General features: G+C 39.1%; 1 pseudogene; it reads right to left on the reverse strand.

Moving 5' to 3' along the window:
- The window catches only part of LOC128571810 (E3 ubiquitin-protein ligase UHRF1-like), a 103834-nt pseudogene that overhangs the window by 51032 nt on the left and 32831 nt on the right, over positions 1–19971 (reverse strand).

The following is a 19971-nucleotide window of genomic DNA, read 5'->3' on the forward strand; positions in this document are numbered from 1 at the left end:
TTATTAGAGAACTTACTGTTTTACGTCACAAATGTGTATGTATTCCTCTGTTTCCTCCTGTAAACTGCTAGTCATTAGAGAGTGATAGTAGTATATCCTCAATGACTGGCACCTAGGATATGAAAAACACATTTTTTGACTGAACAAATGGATAAATGGATGCATGAATGAATGAATGAACAGGCGAGTATAACCTAGCGTCCCTTCATATGCCCAGCATGTAGGAAAGGTAAGATGGTAGAGATCGCCAGTCCCGTGCGACTCAGTCCTAGAGCTGGCTAGATGCTTTCTTTGTGCCTGCTCCAATTCTTCCCTTTTCCTAATGCCGCTACAGTACCACAGACATTATATCTGAGGTTCCCTCACCCCCAAAGCCATGCAGAGAGCATCCTCACTCAGGCAAGTGAACCTTTTAGCTCCTGTCAATCCAAACCAGATGGTAGCCACTTCCAGAATCTCACATGGCCTCCAGCTATAGATTCCCTTTTCACTTCTAACCATTTTATAGCATGTCATCTAGGTGCCTGACCTTGCCAAGGAAAATCCAGTTAATCTTTACAATTTCTCTTTATGGACTCCACGATATGGCAATGCCATATGGTGGCAATACTATGGAAGGGACTCTGCTCTTAGCTGATAAGCAGGTTCATTTTGCACTAAGCAAATAATTTACCTCTTACCTCATGCGTGATTATTTCCCTACTGATTCCTGCTCAGTGGAGAAACTAAGACAAATTATTAAATAATAGCACAACCTTGATTAATAAGAAATATGAGAAGATTCAACATCTAATTTCATGATAGAATTTCTACTTATGCATATTTATACATAAAATCCTTAGGATATGGCTAGATGTACATATGCCCTCAGATAGGGTCAGACAATTAAGTCTGAGAACTTGTCCTAGAAAGGGTGGTGCATGCCTCACTGCTCAATGTCACTGTGGTCACCTTCGGGTCCACCCTTCCAAGCTTGACTTCGTGAACTTAATTGTCAGGCTTCTTACAACAATAGCTTGGATTATCTTTCTAGAAAAAGAGTTCCAAAATTGCTTTGGTGGGCCAAGCATGATGGCTTATGCCTGAAATCCTAGCACTCTGGGAGGCCAAAGCAAGTAGATGGTTTGAGCTCAAGAGTTTGAGACCAGCCTGAGTGACAATGAAACCCCATCTCTACTAAAAATTGAAAAACTACCTGGACTTTGTGGTGGACACATGTAGTCCCAGCTACTCAGGAGGCCAAGGCAAAAGGATTGCTCGAGCTCAACAGTTTGAGGTTGCTGTGAGCTATATGATACCACGGCACTCTACCCAGAGAGATAGCAAAACTCTGTCTCAAAAACAAAAACAAAAAAACTACAAAATGACTTTGGGTAGACTGGAAACTGGCACTGATGTGGGGCTTCCCAGGTGCTTGCTTTGAGGATGGCCATGGTCATGTTCAGCAGTGAGGTATACAGCACTTTTTTTTTAGGATATGTTCAAGAACTTAATTGTCAGACCTCATATTAATAATAAAAAATACTTAGCCATGTGCCTTTAAAAAGCACAGTTCTTGTGATAACAACTAACAATCCATGGATATGCTGGCTGAGGTGCAGTAACTGTCATTGGGACTTAAGGCTAGCTCTGAATATCAGTGTCATTCTAGTGTGCTTGATTTCAATATCTGGAAAACCTCAGGGCACCACTTAGTCTTTTAATTTGTTCTTCTTGCCTAGGCATAAAAGAGGACTTTGAAAACATTTTTTAAATGAATAAAATCCAGAGAGTTGGCTATCTACTGTTGTAAATTACTTTAAAAGCAAATGTGAAATTTATCTTGTTGTTATTATAGCTTCTGTGCTTCTTATAATTTGAATGATTTCTACATCTTTCTCAGAAGGGGTTGTTCGAAGCCTCAGAAATCTGAGGTTTAGAAAGGTTTCTGAGGTGTGGCACCACATCTCCTGATTGGGCAGCAGCTCTCGAACGATGTGGGCCTTTTGCCTTGACTCACCAGAGAGCAGCAGCTTTGAAGCTTGATGTCAACAGGCAAGAATGTCAGGCACTTCTCCCTGGCAACCTCCAGCTGTAACCCAGAGTTCAGCAAAACTATTTGGGGTTAGCCTCTGACCAAGCTCCTGGCAGGGCTTCTCATTGCCCTGGAAACCGTGCTCCAGCAAAGAAAATCTAGATCTTAGCAGGGCAACCCTAAACTCTTTCAGTTACATTTCAGTGGTGATAGCAATATGATTGCCCAATTATAGTTAGGGTATGTGGGAGACTGGGTATGGTTTTCTGTATGCCCCTCTACCACACACACATACAAGCCTTTTCTAGAAGGAAAAAACCAAAATGCATAAAAGATTCTGTAAACAGACACTACTGAGATTTCTAGATTCTGGATGGATTATGCGCTATTTGTATTCCTGGTTATTTGATCTGCCTCAATTTTCCCACATTTTCACTGTTTAAACTGAAACCTCAGGTGAGAATTAGGACCATCTCTGAGATCCTTTCTACCCCAGTAGTCTATGATCCCTTGAATTTAGACACCTGGGAGCTTTCTGAGAAGACTGGCTTCTTATTGCCCATGAGGCTGGGTAGAACTGCCTGCCACACCATGGCTAGGCCTGGTTCTGTGTATATTTATTTGTGTAACTACCTATTTTCACTTTTTCCCACTCTTTGCACCCTCACTTAGCAGAAAGAGAATCACAGCTTAACATTAATTAAAACGTTCATATTTGCAGAAACTTTTAGAAGGTTTTTGTGGTTGTAGGCAACTGAAAGAGTAGGCAGACAACAGATAGTATACCCATTTAAGGGCCATGGCTAAGGTTGAGCAAGTGATGACACAAGTCCCTTAAGCCAAAGTAGAATCAATGAATCACAAAAGCTAAGGGATCCTTGGTTCAACATCCTAAAGCATGGAGATTCCAGGTTTTAAGGTTGTTTGCTTCCCTTGGTGCACTAAGATTTGAGATAAAATTACTCTCTACAATCTTGTCTTCATTCTATTTCTTTATCTTGGTGAATGGCACCAACCTCAACTTCTCATTCTGCTGAAATGTCCTCCTGGACAGTTTGGTTGCTGTAGTGGACTAAATACTCTCTCCATTCCCACTCCCAAAGATATGTTTATATCTAATCCCCAGAACCTATTAATGTGACCTTATTTGAAAAAAAGTTTATGGATCTGAAAATGAGATTATCTAGATGATCAGGTGGGTCCTAAATCCAGTAACAAGTGTTTTTATGAGAAACCCATAGAGACTAAGTGAGACAAGAAGCCCACATTATGAAGAACCGATGTTGGAGTGATGCAGCCACAGCCAAGAAATACCTGATAATAACAGAAGGTGGAAGAGGCAAGGAACAGATTCCTCTCAAAAGTCTCTGCCAGAAGTAGGGCCCTGCAAGCTTCTTGACTTCGAACTTCCTGCTTTTAAAACTATAAATATATTTCTGTTGTTTTAAAGCCATTGATTTTGTGATAATTTCTTACAACAGCCTTAAAAAACTAACACAGTCACAAACTCAAATGCCTTATAAGGAATCATGAAAGTAATGCAATGAGTAAGCAGTCTAATAGGGAAATTCTGGTTTTAGCATCCTATATAATTTTCAGTACTAAAACTGAAAGTTTGAAAGGTAGGGAAAGAACACAAAGTGCAAGTGGTCTACAGCAAAAGTGAGAACAAACGTGGTGTCAGACGGAAGTGCACACCATTCAGATCCATCTCACTACTACCATGTGAAAACATAAACCCAAAAATGGTCTAGCCACTTTTTATCAGATTTTTATTTTAAATCTCCTATATATTAAGTATTAGTTCAAAAACCAAACGGGAAAACAGCAGCACTCCAAGGGCATAACCAACTGTGTTTAAGAGCTAAATTATGACCATAGTGGTCAGTTGCAGACTTTGGAGCCGACTGACCCTTCTCACAGTATTTAAGGTATGTGTCATGCACAGATTATGAAAGACCAAGAACTGGACTCTGCAGTCCTCCTTCAAAGCTCAGTCTGCCAGCCCAAGCCACTTACATTCAAACTCTTCCCCATCCTGGTTTAGGCAGAGAGAAATACTTTGGTGAAACCTGAGATAGAGTATCTGATTCTTCTCTGTAGGCCTGTCCTCTGAGTTTTTCTATAGTAATTTAATACGTCCTTCAATATGTCCATTTAGAATATAAATGTGTGTGTGTGTGTGTTGGAAAAAGCTTAGAGATAGAGGCTTTGCAATGTAATATATGATCACTTTAGAAGAAAAAATAAAACAGATTATGCATGTAAAAGCTGAAAATTGACAGCCATTTTCCCACCCTTATTTTATGGCAAAGCATGAATAGATATTTTACTAAAGTTTTGCTATTTAGGTCAGGTAACAAAGTATAAAACTGAGATATATCTTAAAATTGACATAGTCTCTATATTTAATGTATTAAAGGTTATTGCTTTTGTGGCCATTTATCACATTTCTATCTCTTAATTTCAGGAACTGTCCTGTAGAGCAAAAGAAAGATTGACTTTTTCTGTCTGTCTATAAAGGTGGTTAAGAAGATTATTATAAGCATTGAAAATATTAAAAAATGAAAATAATGCAAAGATTTACATTACAACTCTTTTTGGGGTCTGTAGTGAGGAGAGGAGTTATAATCACTATTTCTAATTAATCCTTGTGTTCTTAAGAAATAACTCTAAAAATAAGTAGTGGACAGTGCTGAAGGATTCCTTTAAAAGATAAAACATTTTAAAATTTTAGGGATATAGAAAGAAATAGTCTCTTTACTGGTAGATAATTACCAGTAGACAAACAGCCCAATTTTAAAACAGGCAAAAAATTTGAATAGACTTCATTAAAGACGACACAGGAACGGTTAGTAAACCCTTGAAATGATGTTTGACCTCGTTAATCATTAGGGGAATGCAAATCAAACCCACAATGAGGCACTATTTCATAGCCACTAGCCAGAAGTCATTAGAAAGACTAATAATAACAACTATTGGCAAGGTGGGAGCCTTCAAACCCTGCTGGTGGGAGTGTAGACTAATATGACCACTTTGAAAACCAGTTTTACAGTTTCTTCAAAAGTCAAATGTTAATTTTCCATACAACATTCTACTCCTAGGTATCTACACAAGAAAAATGAAAAAATACTTCCACTCAAAGACTTGAACATGAATGTTTATAACAGTGTTATTCATAAGAGCCAAAAAAATAGAAACAGCTGGAATGCTCTTCAACTGATGAATGGAAAAACAAAATGTGCTATATCCATACAATAGAGTGTTATTCAATCATAAAGCCAGAATAAAGTACTGTATTGTTACGCGCCATAAATTTATAAACCTAGAAAACATGATACTAAGAGAAAGAAGCTGGACATACAACACCATTTACTGTATGACTCTATTTAGATCAGGTACCAACAAGAGGCAAAGCTATACAAAAAAGATAGCAGCCATGTGGGGCTAGAGGTAGAAATGGAGATTGATTTGGAGATAACTATTAATAAAATGAGTATGAAGGATCTTTTGGGGTGATAGAATTGTACTAAAACTACCATGGTGGTAGTTACACTATTCCTTAAATTTACTAAAAAATCACTGGATTATTCACTTAAAATGGGTGAAATTATAGAAAGTAAGTTATACTTCAATCAGGTTGTTTTAAGAAATTAGCAGAATCATTAAAAGAATAAACCATCACCTATAAAGTGTTTTCTCTCCTTTATCTCATAACCAATCTGTCAACAAATTTGCCATTGTCCCTACCAAATATGTCTTACTGTTTATCTTTTTACCTAGTTCAATGACTGATATGCGTAGAATAGTTCAAACTATTAAATGTACAAAACAGAACACAATAGAAATTTTTTCCACCACTGCTGTCCCTCAGCCACCCAATACCTTACTAGAAGAAATCAGTGTTATCAGCTTCTTGAATATGTGCATATCATTCTAAGACATTTTATGCACCTGCATAAATTTTTTGAATATATACATGAATATTCTACACACACACCCTTTTCCCCACAACTTGTGGCATACTGTACACAGAAGTCTACACATTCTTATTTTTACTTAGTAATTAATATCATATAGTATATCAAGATGTGGCTAGGGCAGCGCCTGTGGCTCAGTGGGTAAGGCGCTGGCCCCACATACTGAGGGTGGTGGGTTCAAACCCAGCCATGGCCAAACTGCAACAACAAAAAAAATAGCTGGGCATTGTGGTGGGTGTCTGTAGTCCAGCTACTTGGGAGGCTGAGGCAAGAGAATCGCCTACTCACAAGAGCTGGAGGTTGCTATGAACTGTGACGCCATGGCACGCTACCAAGGGCGACCAAAAAAAAAAAAAAAAGATGTGGCTCAAATCTTTTCCCTCCTTATTCCCCTACTGACAGGGCACTGGGTGAAACCCTCAGTCTCTCTTGCCTGGATTATTATATTTTGTCCAATTTGAGATGCCATCAGTTATATGATACACTGTTATTTGGGACCCATTGAGGGAAAAATAATGCTACCAGTTAAACTATGACATACCATTGACTGTAAGATGCACCCCAATTTCAGAAAAGTTAAAACGTTACCAAAGTACATACATGTGTATCTAAAAACAGTAAAATGTCACTTTTATTCTCTCAACCAGTTTCCCAACATTAACCCCGCCACAAGGTCAATTCATAATCTCTTATCCTGACAGAGTAAGTTTTCTAAGTTTTAGATATAATCTTTTCATTCCTCCTCTTAAAATCTTTTATGATCTCTCATTGCTAATGGATGAAGTCCAAATAACTGAGTTTGGCATAAAGAACTCTTCCCATTTCTGGCCTCCTTTCCCTTCTTCTATGCTCTAGACATGCCCAACTATTGGCTGGTCTTTCGAACTGGAGTGGTCTTTCAAAATGCTGTGCCTTTGTACATGTTGTTCCCTCTCCCTGGAGTACAGTCGACCCTCTTTCCTTCTAGCTAAATACTATTTGTGCTCCAAGACTCATCGCTGGGAAAACTGCCATGAGCTTTCCAATTCAATTAAATGTCCATGTTGTACTGCCGCCCTCATTGTGTTAATTCCTTTAAAAGCCCTCTGGCCTAATATTAGTCTTTTTTATTTCCTTGCCTGTCTTCACTACTCTTATTTTTCTTGCATTGCAAAATTGCAAAGGATCACCACAGTGCCCAGAACACGATAAGCATTCAGTAAACATTTATCAAATGAGTGTGCACTTTGGCCCCTAGATGTAATCAACACATCTGCCATAATGACAGTGTAATCAGCACAGTATAGGGGAAAGTACACTGGATCCTGATCTGCACTCAGAAGATGCCAGTTAGAGGCTCTGCCATTTCTCACTCTCTGGTCTTAGTTTGGTCAGTTAATGCCTCTGAGACTTGGTTTTCTCATCTACAAATATGAGCCATATTACCTGCCTAGAAGGAATGCTGAAGGGACTAAATGAGAGGTTAGCATCTGAAATAGATGGCCGTAGAATGAATTCTGTGTTCCTTGAAAGCAAACATGCCACTGGCAAGTGTTTACTGAGTGAACTTTGTTTTTCTGTTTTTATTTTATTTTTGAAAAGGTGATACATAGCATGTTTCAGAAATCAAGATGACAAAAAAAAAAAATACTTATATCCAATTATTTCCCATACCTGTGAAGACAGAGGAAAAGAGAAAAGGCAAAGAGTTTTATTTGAGCCTTTCCATGATTCGCAGTGTGACTTCGGGTGGGTATTAAACATGCGGAGCCCCAGTTTTAACTTCAGTAATGTGCAGACAGAAATAGGTACCTCACCGTTTGTTGAGTGTAATAAATATAACCATGTAAAGCATGTGGCAGACTGAAAGTGCATGACAAATGCTGCTTCCCTCTCTCCTCCACCCAGCTATTTCTCTACCAATTTTTAAGGTCATCACAATCACTTAAGAGCCATCATTGAAAACTATAAGGTTTCCTTCCCAGCCCTGTCCTGTGCCAGCTTTATGAGTTGAAACTCCTGTTTCTTTTATTGGAACCTGCAATCCTAAAGCCCATTATGAGTATCAAATGGCATCATGTTTGAAAGGTAATTAGCCCAGACCCTGGCGTATGGTAAATGCTCAATAAATGGCAGCAACTATGGCAGTGGTGGTGGCAGCAACTATGGCAATGACAGCAACTATGGCAATGGAAGAGGAGGGGGCAGGAAGGGCTGCAGTAATGTTTTCAGCTCAATTCTCCATTCTCCCCTAAAAGAAAAAAAAAAAAAAACTGCCATCTGCCTTCCCAGGCTATTGATATGGAAAAACTCTTCACTGCTTCTTTCTTGAAGGAAGGAAATTGAGTCCCTATTGACTACCCACCTGCAGGGTATCCACCCTGTGGCCCATGGGCCACCTGCAGATTATTTGAAGACTGCTTTGCTTATTTGTCGTGTCATATATACGACAGATATAGATATATATGTCAAGAAAAGCATGCTCTCACCTTCTCTCTTGCTCCTCAGCTTTTGTTAGTGTTTGTGTGTTTAATATGCGACCCAAGACAACTCTTACTCTTCCAATGCGCAGCAGAAAAGAAAAAAAGTTTGTACATCCCGGCTAGGGCTAGGCCAACAGTTTCAATATTCTAGTGTGTAGAAGAACCTGGAGCATTTTTTAAGATGTCAGATAGCAGGGAACTATTCAGAAATATTGGCCAATAAAAAAGTCACATGGCCCAGAGGCTCAGAGATCTAGACTTTGAACCTACTCTCAGATGATTTTTTTTTTTTTTTTTTTTGAGACAGAGTTTCATCAGCTTCCCAAGTAGCTGGGACTACAGGCACCCACCACAACACCCTTAAAGATGGAGTATTACTTTACTCAGGTTGGTCTCAAACTCCTGAGTTCAGGAGATCCACCTGCCTCGGCCTCCCAAAGTGCTCAGGTTATAGGCAAGAGCCACTGTACCCCAGCCTACTCTCTCGTGATTTTCAACTGTCAACCGGACCACACTGGAAAACACTGTCTTTAAATTAGTGTATTTATTCCTTTAAACCAACATTATTTCTAAGAATTTAAATGATATTTTTGTGAGACATAAGACTGACATTTGCTTTAAGGGGCTCATTAATGTTTGTAGTTGCTCCTCAACTCAAAGCATTTCTGCAAGTATCACTCAGTTTAATTATTGAGAGTAAAATCAATAACTAAAGAGACACGCCTTTGAAAAGTATATGTATGTGTGTATAGATATAGATAGACATAGATACATGGTGCATATACACAGGGGAGTATTGGTCTCAGAACTTGGAAAAAAAATTTTTTGAAAAGAAATCCTTAAATGAAAAAAAATTTTTTTTGAGACAGAGTCTTACTTTGTTGCCCTCAGCAGAGTGCCGTGGTGTCATAGCACCATGGCGTCATAGCTCACAGCAACCTCAAACTCTTGGGCTCAAAGTGATTCTCTCACCTTAGCGTCCCAGGTAGCTGGGACTATAGGGTCCCACCACATGCCCGACTATTTTTAAAAACAGGGTCTCACTCTTGCTTAGGCTAGTCTCCAACTCCTGAGCTCAGGCGATCCATCCGCCTCGGCATCCCAGAGAGCTGGGGTTACAGGCGTGAGCCACCGTGCCCTGCCCTGAACTTTTAGCCCATTTTGGTTATTTCATACAGCCTAGTCTTAAATTTCAGTACCTGTTGGACTACACATAGTCACATTAAATATATACGTATGATATACAAAGGATAATGAATTGATGTTTTCTATAATGCAGAGAGTTCTAACCTTGTTTTATTCAAACTATATTTCTTTACTCTTATCAAGAATGTTTTAATGCACTTCCTAAAGTTCACCCAATAAACATCTGTAATATTGGGGAAGAAAATGTATGCATAGCTAGCACAACTTTGTAGAGTAAGAAGCTAAGGAAAAAGAGTTTGCAGTTTCACAGGCCACAAAGAACGGCAACATTACAATTTAACTGTCATTAAACTGATTCTGTGCCCAAATCCCTGGAATACATCTGCCATCAACTAAATTTAGTAAACCCTTGTTTGCTTTGGAGAAAAGAATTTTCAACAATAAAAAAATGAAATTTTTATATTTCATTTGGGGCTACTATTATGGCTTTCTGGTCCCACTAAGAAATTAAACCTAAAATTCTTATAGAGCCAAATCCAAGCTCACAATAAGGTAAATAACTTCATCTTTATTGACCTTTAAAAAAAAACATTTTAGCCAGGTGTTGTCGCAGGCACCTATAGTCCCAGCTACTTGGGAGGCTGAGACAAAGGATTGCTTAAGACCAAGAGTTTGAGGTTGCTGTGAGCTTTAATGCCACAGTATTCTATCCAGGGCAACAGGGTGTGACTCTGTCTTAAAAAAAAAAAAAAGACATTTGATATTTAAGACATCTGATAGCTTTTAAATGTCTCTGGTCAAGCCACGAGTAAATTAAAAACTAAAGGAAAATGGTGGGTAGGTCTTAATGTACAACAAGTAACATCACTTGGAGATAATGAACATCTGATCTTCTATAAAGACTTTCTAATACTTTTCTAACATTTGTTGCATGCAGAATTATGCCAGATGAATATAACCAATTTAAGATTCTCTCTTCAACATTACCTTGACCAACTACTTTTAATTAAAACATTCCTTTCAATTTTTGGAAGCAACATGTTTGAATTTTGTTATCTATAAATGTTTGAAATTAACCATTAGTTTAATCTAATATCAAGTTTAAAGGGGAAAAAACAACTTAAGACATTCAGTAAGTTTATGATTTTTTACATTTCATAGCCGATTGAAATTTGTTCCAAAAACTATTCAGGGTCTTATCACATATTTAATGTGTTAGCCCTACAGTTGTATTTTTAAATATTATCTTTTTGAATTAGAGACTAACATGGTACTTCATCTTGTTACTCATCTTGTGCCTTTTAAAGGAAGAATTATTTGACTAGAAAAATATGTGTGTGTGGGGGGTGTTTTTAAAAGATAATGGGCCATCAGAAATGAGAATCTGTGACATTTTTGCAATGTAAGAAACAAGGGTCTAGCTGGGTTTCTCTTTGGCTTGACAAGCAGGTGTGTAGTAGCTGGCTGTTGCTAATCCATCCAGACACACAAGTTCAGACAAAAGCAATCTGAAGTTCCCAGTCATTTTTGTTTATTTTAGCTAAGGAACCCATGTGAACTCCACCCAGGCCTGGGAGTCTGTCTATCCAGAGACAACTTTACTGGGTACATTCAGTGGTGTTTCAAAGTTCACAGGAATGATTTTAAAGGGTTGGTTGATTTTCCTTTATAGAGCCTGGTCTCATCTCTTGAAGCCTCCTGGAAGGCAACATTACTGTCACTTGTGTCTATGTAAAGTAGCTGTTGAGGTCAGAGTGATTCTCCAGTTTAGTGCATTTAAATTAACACACACTACTCTTACTCACTGATGGATATATTTAAAACAAAACCAAAAAAAAAAAAAAGAAAAAAAAAAAAAACATGTTTCACACTGAACCACAGTTTGCAGTGAACTGAATCACACAGTGATTGCACCAGATCACATGTAAAATATACAGAGTGCTGCTTTTGGCCTAGGGCCCATGGACCTTTGAAACTTCTGGGGAACCCCTTTGCATGTGTGTGCACTTGTGTACATGGGCAATTGTGCGTCCTCCTCAATAGAAGAACCATAGTGTTCCAGAAATTCTCAATGGGGCATATGATTCCAAAAAGGTAAATACCACCAACATTGAGAAAATAATAGATGATTTCTTGTCCTTGCTTTAATATGAAATATAATAAAACGCTGCAACACTCACTTCTATTCCCTTTGATAATACCAGCAATCAAAGCCTGATTCTGCCTTTCTCCTCCTCTCAGGGTTACCCAAAGCTTTACCCCAGTACATACTGCTTGAAATGCCCTTGACAGGACTCTCTGCATATGTCAGTTCCAAGGGGCACAGAGCACATCAGACGATTTTAGATGACCTGGTATGGCATTTAGATAAATTCGGAACAGATATCCACTTTTCTTTTATTGCTGATTACGGCAACAAAATAGTCTCAGTTAGGGGTAGGATTGTTTTACCTTTTTCTGTAACAGTCCCTTGTCTCCCCTTTCAACAGAGAGCCCACATCTGGAGCTCAGAATCTTGACAAGACGCTGTATTTGGCAAGAATTTACTTTGTTCAGTATATTTCTTTTTATGATAGTCTTCTATTTAAGGTAAATAATACTATTTTTCAATTTATAGTTATTGAGGAAGTTTTTTGTTTTTGTTTTTTTTTTAATAAATGGATTTAGGCTGGGCGAGGTGGCTTGAGCCTGTAATCCCAGCACTCCGGGAGGCCAAGGCGGGTGGATTGCCTGAGGTCACAAGTTAAGACCCCCATATCTAAAAATAGCTGGGCATTGTGGTAGGCGCCTGTAGTCCCAGCTACTTGGGAGGCTGACGCAAGAGAATCGCTTGAGCCCAAGAGTCTGAGGTTGCTGTGAGCTATGATGCCATAGCACTGTACTGAGGGAAAATGAGACAAAATGAGACTCTGTCTCTAAATAAATTAAAATAAAATAAATGTATTTAATTTTTAAAGGAGAGAAAACCTAAGGAAAAATATTGCTGTTAGAACAGATAATACAAGATATGACAAAAATCATAAAAGTGTTATGTAAATAAGAAAAATTTAGAAAACACTAGATGAAACAATTGCTAATCAAGTCATGCTTTCATTTTTAAAGAGAGTGACAGTTTTGGGAAAATTTAATCTATTTAGGAAAATATAATCAGCAATAGAAATTTCTAGTAACCATCTCTGAAAAATAAGTATATGAGGCAAAAGAGGTATTTACTTATAGTAGAAAACACAACTGAAAGTTTCTTCAATGACAAGGACTATATCCTGGTGGTCCCAGGATAGATTCAGTCAATGGTTCAACGACGTCATCCAGGTTTTTGCCATGGTTTTCTCAGTCATTCACAGCCTGTGTGTCTTGCCTTCAGACTTACCCCCTTCTGGTCTCCAGATGGCTTTCATGACACCAGTTCCTCAGCCAGCAGTAACCAGATTTAGGAAAATGTGAACCACTGTCTTTTGTCCCTTATAAAAGCAAAGAAAACTCATCTGAAAGTTTCCCATAATTGCCTTCGTATTTCATAAACAAGGTTGCACCCCATGCCTACATCTTAATCAAACATTTCCAAGTAGAAAAAGAATTGCCTCAGCTTAATCCTGATTCACTTACTGGGGCTAAGGAGGAGTCAATGAAGGTCATGAGACTAACTGACCAATACTGGGATTCTCTTGGCAGGGAAGAATGAAAGAAACAGCAGTTGGGGAAGCAGCACACATTGCTTGCCACTGAGTGTTAACACAGGTCTCAACAGCTCTGGGGGTTCAGCCAGGCTAAGAGAAAAATATTATTCAATGTCACAAATAAGTAATACAAACCTGGGCCATACTGACAAAATACACACAGGAGATATAGTTTGGGATGAGAAAGGTAAGAGAGAAAGAGAGAGGGAGAAGGGGAGCAAGAGAGAGAGAGAGAAAGGAAAGGAAGGAAGGAAGGAAGGAAGGAAGGAAGGAAGGAAGGAAGGAAGGAAGGAAGGAAGGAAGGAAGGAAGGAAGGAAGGGAGGGAGGAAGGAAGGGGGAGAGAAAATAGATAAATCTCTGGAGTTCAGAAAGCACTGATTGGCTGACAGTTCTTCTCTATCCCATCTTTTTCAGATCCCGTGGACAGAAAAAAGATAACGATAGGGCAAACCAGAGCAATTGAAAAAGAGGTTGGTTGTTACTCTTTTTAAGAATTTTACATTTTCTAAACACTTCAGAGTCATTTTGGGGGGAAAGGTAAGAACATTATAGGACTTCTTTAGACATTTTCACTGTTTTATCCTAAAAAAATAAAATAAAATAAAAATGCAGAGGGCCATCTTTACCTCACCTTTGCATCTAACTTGTTAATGTTTTAATCTGGCCCTGATAGGTCAATTTAGCTCCAAAAAGTGAGATCAGATATAAACTTCCACTTCACCGCTCTCTCATTATTTGTGTTTCAAATTCTTTCTAAGAAGAATTTTTGACTTTATTTCCTACTCCAGAATAAGTGGAATCAAATAAATGGCCGAGAAGGATCTGGACCGAGACGTGAGGAGACAAGAAAGGCCATTCAACAACTATTGCTTGAGCACCTAAGGGGTGACAAGTTCCTTGAATCTATTTTGATTTTCATCACAACAATAGTTCTACCATATGGACATTTTTATTCCAGTTTTAAAGATTTAGAATTAAGGGCCAAAGAAAGAGAGCGGTTTGCTAGAGTTTAGCAAACTAGTAAATAGTAGAATATTTGAAATCGGGTCTTTCTGACTTCCACGGCCTGTGTTCTTTCCTGAGGATTTGTGCAGCCCGACACTGAAGGACAAAATCAAGGGGTAGTGAAATGGGATCTAAGGAACAGCCTAAGAGATGTGAAGAAATATAAAGACAAGAGTCAAAATCATATTCAGGCAAACAAGTATACATTTAGCACCTGTTATGTACCAGGCATAGAATAGACAAGAGCCTGAGAGACCAGTCTAGACACGGTGGGGGAAGGGAGGCAGATCAGGATCCACAGTGATTCCAAGATACCCTGAGACCTGAAGGGAGGGGAGTTTTCTATGTTCCTTGGTATGGGGCCAGAACAGGGCGTAGGTGTGGCTGGGAGTTGGGGATAAACAGGCACACCTGAGAAATAAGGAATGCACCCAGCAGGGTGGGGTTGGGGAGAGCGTACCTTTATGGGAAGGTTGCCTTTTCCCAGTTAGGTGAATTTCCCTTATCTCTCACAAATAGACTGGAGGCAAACTAGCTACCTAACTTTTAATTAACTAATTAACTTTTTTCTCATCAGTCATAACCCAAATATGTTCGTGTTTTACACATTGATAGAAGTTCTTTGTATCATGAATTTTAGTAACCACAGTTTATTAGGGATTATTAAAGCTATGATGGTGTTACCATATTTGTGATGCACTGAAGAAATGATCGCTCTATTAGCATTTCTTCTGTTCTCACACCAAAACGCTGTGCTAGTGTTGCCTGAGCTGCCATGTGGGGTGTCAGTGTTAGCTTATATATCTGTCACTTATGGAGATTAAGTATCATTATTATGGTGATTGGTCCAAATGATACCACACAGTTTTAGCTATATGACTCATCTTGTGAAAAAGAAGGCAGTCGCTGTCAGTGTATCCATTTTAGCCTGACAACCTTCATAGTGGCCTGCATATTTTCACCGGCTTTTCTCACTCTCATCAATACTATCAAGAAGACATGTCAGATGTCTGTATTTCTCCAAACCTAAAGAAAAACATGTTCATGCCAAAACATATTTTCAAATTGGGCTTTACCAAGACATTATTTTCAATTTCTGCGGGGTGTGTCCATATAAAGCAGGATACACCCTGCAAAGCAAGTATGATCTGTGTAAGTCCTATTGCATTGTTTGGCTTCCCTAGTGTCACACCCCTTCTATACAGAAAATGTAATCTACCCTACGTGCTATTAGACAAAGTGTGAAGGCTTCCTCGGTCAGTCCAATCTTACTAACCCCCAGGAAGTGTATAGAAACTCATTTACTAAATATGATTTACTTTTTGGCCTATTTCTCAAAAAACATTAAATTCATTTCCAAAACAAATTTTTTTTCTGTTTAAACGTATTTTGGAATTAACCTGCAAAATTTACTGGCAGTAGATTGCACTGCCTCTTTTACAAAGGTAATGTAAAAGTTGTCTGCCTGACCTAGGTACAGCTCTGTTCTGAAATAGCTGAAAAACTTTGAACCTAGAATCAAAAACAGACTTAAATCTCTGCTGAACCGTTCAATGCTGCACTACTTTGGGTGTGTTAAATAACCTCCCTGAATCTTTTCATCTCTAAAACAATTAAATGATAAATTTTCCTTAACCAGTCGTTGATTTGAATCCCATGAGAAGGTGCAAATAAGTACTCATCACAATGTATGAGTCTTAAGGAACTATATATAAAGAGATGAAAACTTACATTTGAAAAGCAATAGACTCAATCAACAATCAGAAAGGGACTATACTTAAGATGTAGGGTGATTAATCCTTGAAAGAAAATTCATGGACTTTGAAAATTCCATGTAAGACATAGAGCAACAACCACCAGAATACCAGTGGCCTCCAAATGTAAATAAATCTGCAGCCTTGGACTCCATTCCAGGCTTTAGACTTTCATCTCCAACTACACAGGACCAGTCCATTTCAACCTGTCTAAAACTGGCCTCAGCATCTTACCCACCCAAACTTTTGTTATTTCCTATCTTAGTGGAGGCTACCCACAATTCACTCAGTCACAACATTCAGAGACCTGAATGCCATTCTAAAATCCTCCCTCTCTCTCATGCTGCACCCCAAACATCTAAGTCAAGGCCGACAGAGCCTTGGCAGAGTTTCAGCATCACCTGTGGTGCTTTATAAAAATACCAAGTTGTATCTCAGAGATTCTAATTCAGAAAGACCAAGGTGTGCCATGAGAATCTTCAAAAATAAATAAACGAAACTTCCATGAGAATCGAATACAGGTCAAGTTCAGGAGCCGCTGTGGTGGTTTACCTTCTCACCATACCTGATATCTGTGTCTTCTCCTCTGTCCCCACTGCAGCATCCTTGCCTCAGCCCTCCTCTCTCTCCAGAATGCTGAAATCACTCCACCGGTGGGCACTCTGCACCCAGTGCCCCCTCCCCACACCACATTAATTTATCCTTCCCAATACCTCCAGATCCACTTAGGTGAACCAGGCTTTAGAGAAAAATAGATCTAAATCCAAATCCCTGCTTTACTAACCACCAGGTCTACAACCTTGGGCAAGTTAGTTCATCTCTTTAAGACTCAATTTTTCCAGCAGGAGAATGAAGGCCTATTAAATGAGATTTAGATGGGATAATATAGGCAAAATTCTTAGTATGGTGCCTGGCATACACCAGCTATTGTGTATTATTATCATTATTGTTTTGGGTAGTCTAACACAAATCTAATCATGTGATTCCTCTGTTTCATCTCTTCCTCCTGCTACCAGCCTCATTTACAGTGAGAAAATCCCAAGTTAGACCTTCTTAAATCCAACTGCTTTTCTCCAGCTTGGACCTCTGATGTTGACTATAAACAGAGTCAGGTGTCTTGACTCTAAATGAAGTTAATAAACACAATTCTTACATGTTTTTTATAGTGCCCAATTCACCATGGGTACATGGTGTACATAATTATAAGCTCCTCCCTAAAAATAAAGTTCTGTGTGATTCTTAGCTGGTACCCATGGTTTAAGCTCAGATGAAAGTAAAGCTTATAATCCAAAAGGATGATATGTTTATCCATTCCATCGTTGAACACATTTTGGAGTGCAGTGGCATTTACATATAACAGACTCAATTCCAACTCTGACTATGCAGCTTTCTACATGTATGGTCCTGGGCAAGGTACTTGATGTCCCTGAGGCTTCATATAATGATCAATAAAAGGGAAAAATAATATCCCCTCATGAGATTAATGTGAATGGTGAGTCCCTAGCACATTTGTGTGCCTGGCACACAAGACATGTCCAACAAACAGTTGTCCTGCGATTATTATATAAAAAACAATAATGAGGGTCATGACAGTGTCATAACATATCACTGCTTTCAAAGCATGCCATACCTAGCAGACCAGCAGGAAGAGAAGGATACACGTACAACCAAACCAACAAGATTAGAACTGCAAAATCAACCCCACAGTAAAGCCGGCCTGTAAGGAAGGAGATTGGTCATGTAAATCGAAATGCTCAGGGGAAATAAGCTAATTAGGGACCAGTCTGGAGAGAGTCATTTTCTCCGGGTAGTTGGGTCTAGAGAATCAGATCAGTAAGAAGTCAATATCTTTAACAAGAGTGAATCATTTTGATTCCCAAAAGATACATTGTGTTTGAAGCAGGACCCCAGCCTGTGGCTAGCGATACTTGGGAGACAGCACCAGGCAGAGTAGAACTCCTGGGAAAATCGATTAACAGAACACAACAGCAGCAGCAATAATGAAGACGATAGTTAACTGAGTGTCCACTAGGGATTAGGTGTTATAATGATCCTTTTATATTTTATATAATTGTCTTAACAACTTATAAGAGGTGTATGCCATAAGGGGAAACTGAGTCTCAGGGAGAGAGGGGTTAAGAGACTTGCCCAAGATTACACAGCTAGCAGACATCGCCCGAGGCAGGAATCCAATCACAAGAGCACTTGGAGGAGGAGTTTCAGCTCATTGGTTATGGACCTGGCCCAGTGCTATAAACCCACAGTTTTGAATCAATTCACATACCACTCTCAGAGCAGCAACCAGTTACCCTTTCTTTAATCCCTAAAAATCTCTCTTCCTTGGATCAGGCCAAGCAGGGGCCAGCCTACTGGTTGCAGGTTAGGCTTGAGCAGAGAGGGATTTAGGCAACCCAAGTGTCAACTTTGGTTGACAATACAGTTTCAGATACTGGCCTAGATTGTCCTAGACAATTTGGAGTGATTGTCCAAATAATACACAACTTCACTCATAAATCCACTAGACTCTACCCATCACGTAAAAGTGAATAACCTCCTATCTCATTGGTTATAATACACACACACACAAACTCAAAGCTAAACAACAAAATATCTAACAACATAGAAATGGATAAGCAACTTTGGACACAACCCCACAAATGTAACTGTTAAAACTTAACATGAAAAGACTTAGGACATAAGCTAACATTTTAAAAGGAGTCAAAATATCTCTATTACATGGACATAATTATGCTTTTATTTAAGGCATAAAAAAAACTAAAAGGAAAAGATAGGCTGCAAAATGAGCAGAGGTTGACCCTAGATGATGGAAGGAAAAATTAAACCGTTCATTTTTCTGCATACTAGTATTTTATGATATTTTCCATGAGCACAGGTTAATTTTCAATGCAAAAATAAAATTAAATAGAAAGAACTAGCTTCCTGGAAAGTCATAGTACATTTTGGAGCAGTTTCTGAATCTGGATCAGTCCGCCTTCCTGTTTTTTCGTCATATAGCCCTGATCCCAAGACCCAGCAGTGTGGTGGCCTGTGGTCATCAAAAGTATTAAGCAATTTCCCCACTGGTTTCTTCACCACCCTATGAAGAGCTTTCAACAAGTGTTTGGCTTCATGGGTTATCAGAAACCCAGTCTTTCTCCCAGTAGTCCATTTCCATAGAGTGATGTGGGTGAAACAGGACCACACAGGCAAGGGCTGGTTTTAATTGTCAAATGTTTCCCCTTATGTTTACTTTTCTTCTCCCTGATGGGCTTCACTAGAACTCATCTGTAAAGGGCTCTGTAAGGACTCCCAATCCAAATAGGGCTGCTCCTCTACGGTATGCTCTGAACAGAAGTGGCCAGGTCACGTGCTTGCATCAGCCAATAATAGCTCAGAATCTTTACCTCAGAAGGAAACAGATGCCAGCTTGATTGTAGTGAACATGGAAAATATCAAAGGACCCTTGTTACTCTCCTCCAGTGGTCGGTACATTTTTAAGTTTCTGTTCCAAAATACCTTGGCAGCCATTTTACTCCAGGGAGTGAGGGAAGGGAAAGTCTGTTCTTGCAACATTACCAAACAGCTGGGGAAAACTCAATCCTTTCACACACAAACAGGGATGGCTGCATCTGACTGCACAGTGCAGAGCCAATCAAACTGGGATTCCTAAACTTCTCACGCCTTCAGCGATTATTCTCTCAGTACCACCTGTGAACTTTAGTTGCTAACACAAGATGCTCCACCAAAGGGCCTTTGGGAGACCTGTAAGTGTGGGCCACATCTGCCTTTTCCCACCTCCTTTGGTGACGGGCAAATTCAAATTCATTTTGATAAAGCAGTGCTTCTCTAAATGACTCTACTGATACCACATCAAAGGCATCTGGAGGGCTATCTGTATTACTAGAAAGACAGTTTGACAAAGGATAAACTTG

The sequence above is a fragment of the Nycticebus coucang genome, chromosome 2 (assembly GCF_027406575.1).
Source record: "Nycticebus coucang isolate mNycCou1 chromosome 2, mNycCou1.pri, whole genome shotgun sequence".
NCBI lineage: Eukaryota > Metazoa > Chordata > Mammalia > Primates > Lorisidae > Nycticebus > Nycticebus coucang.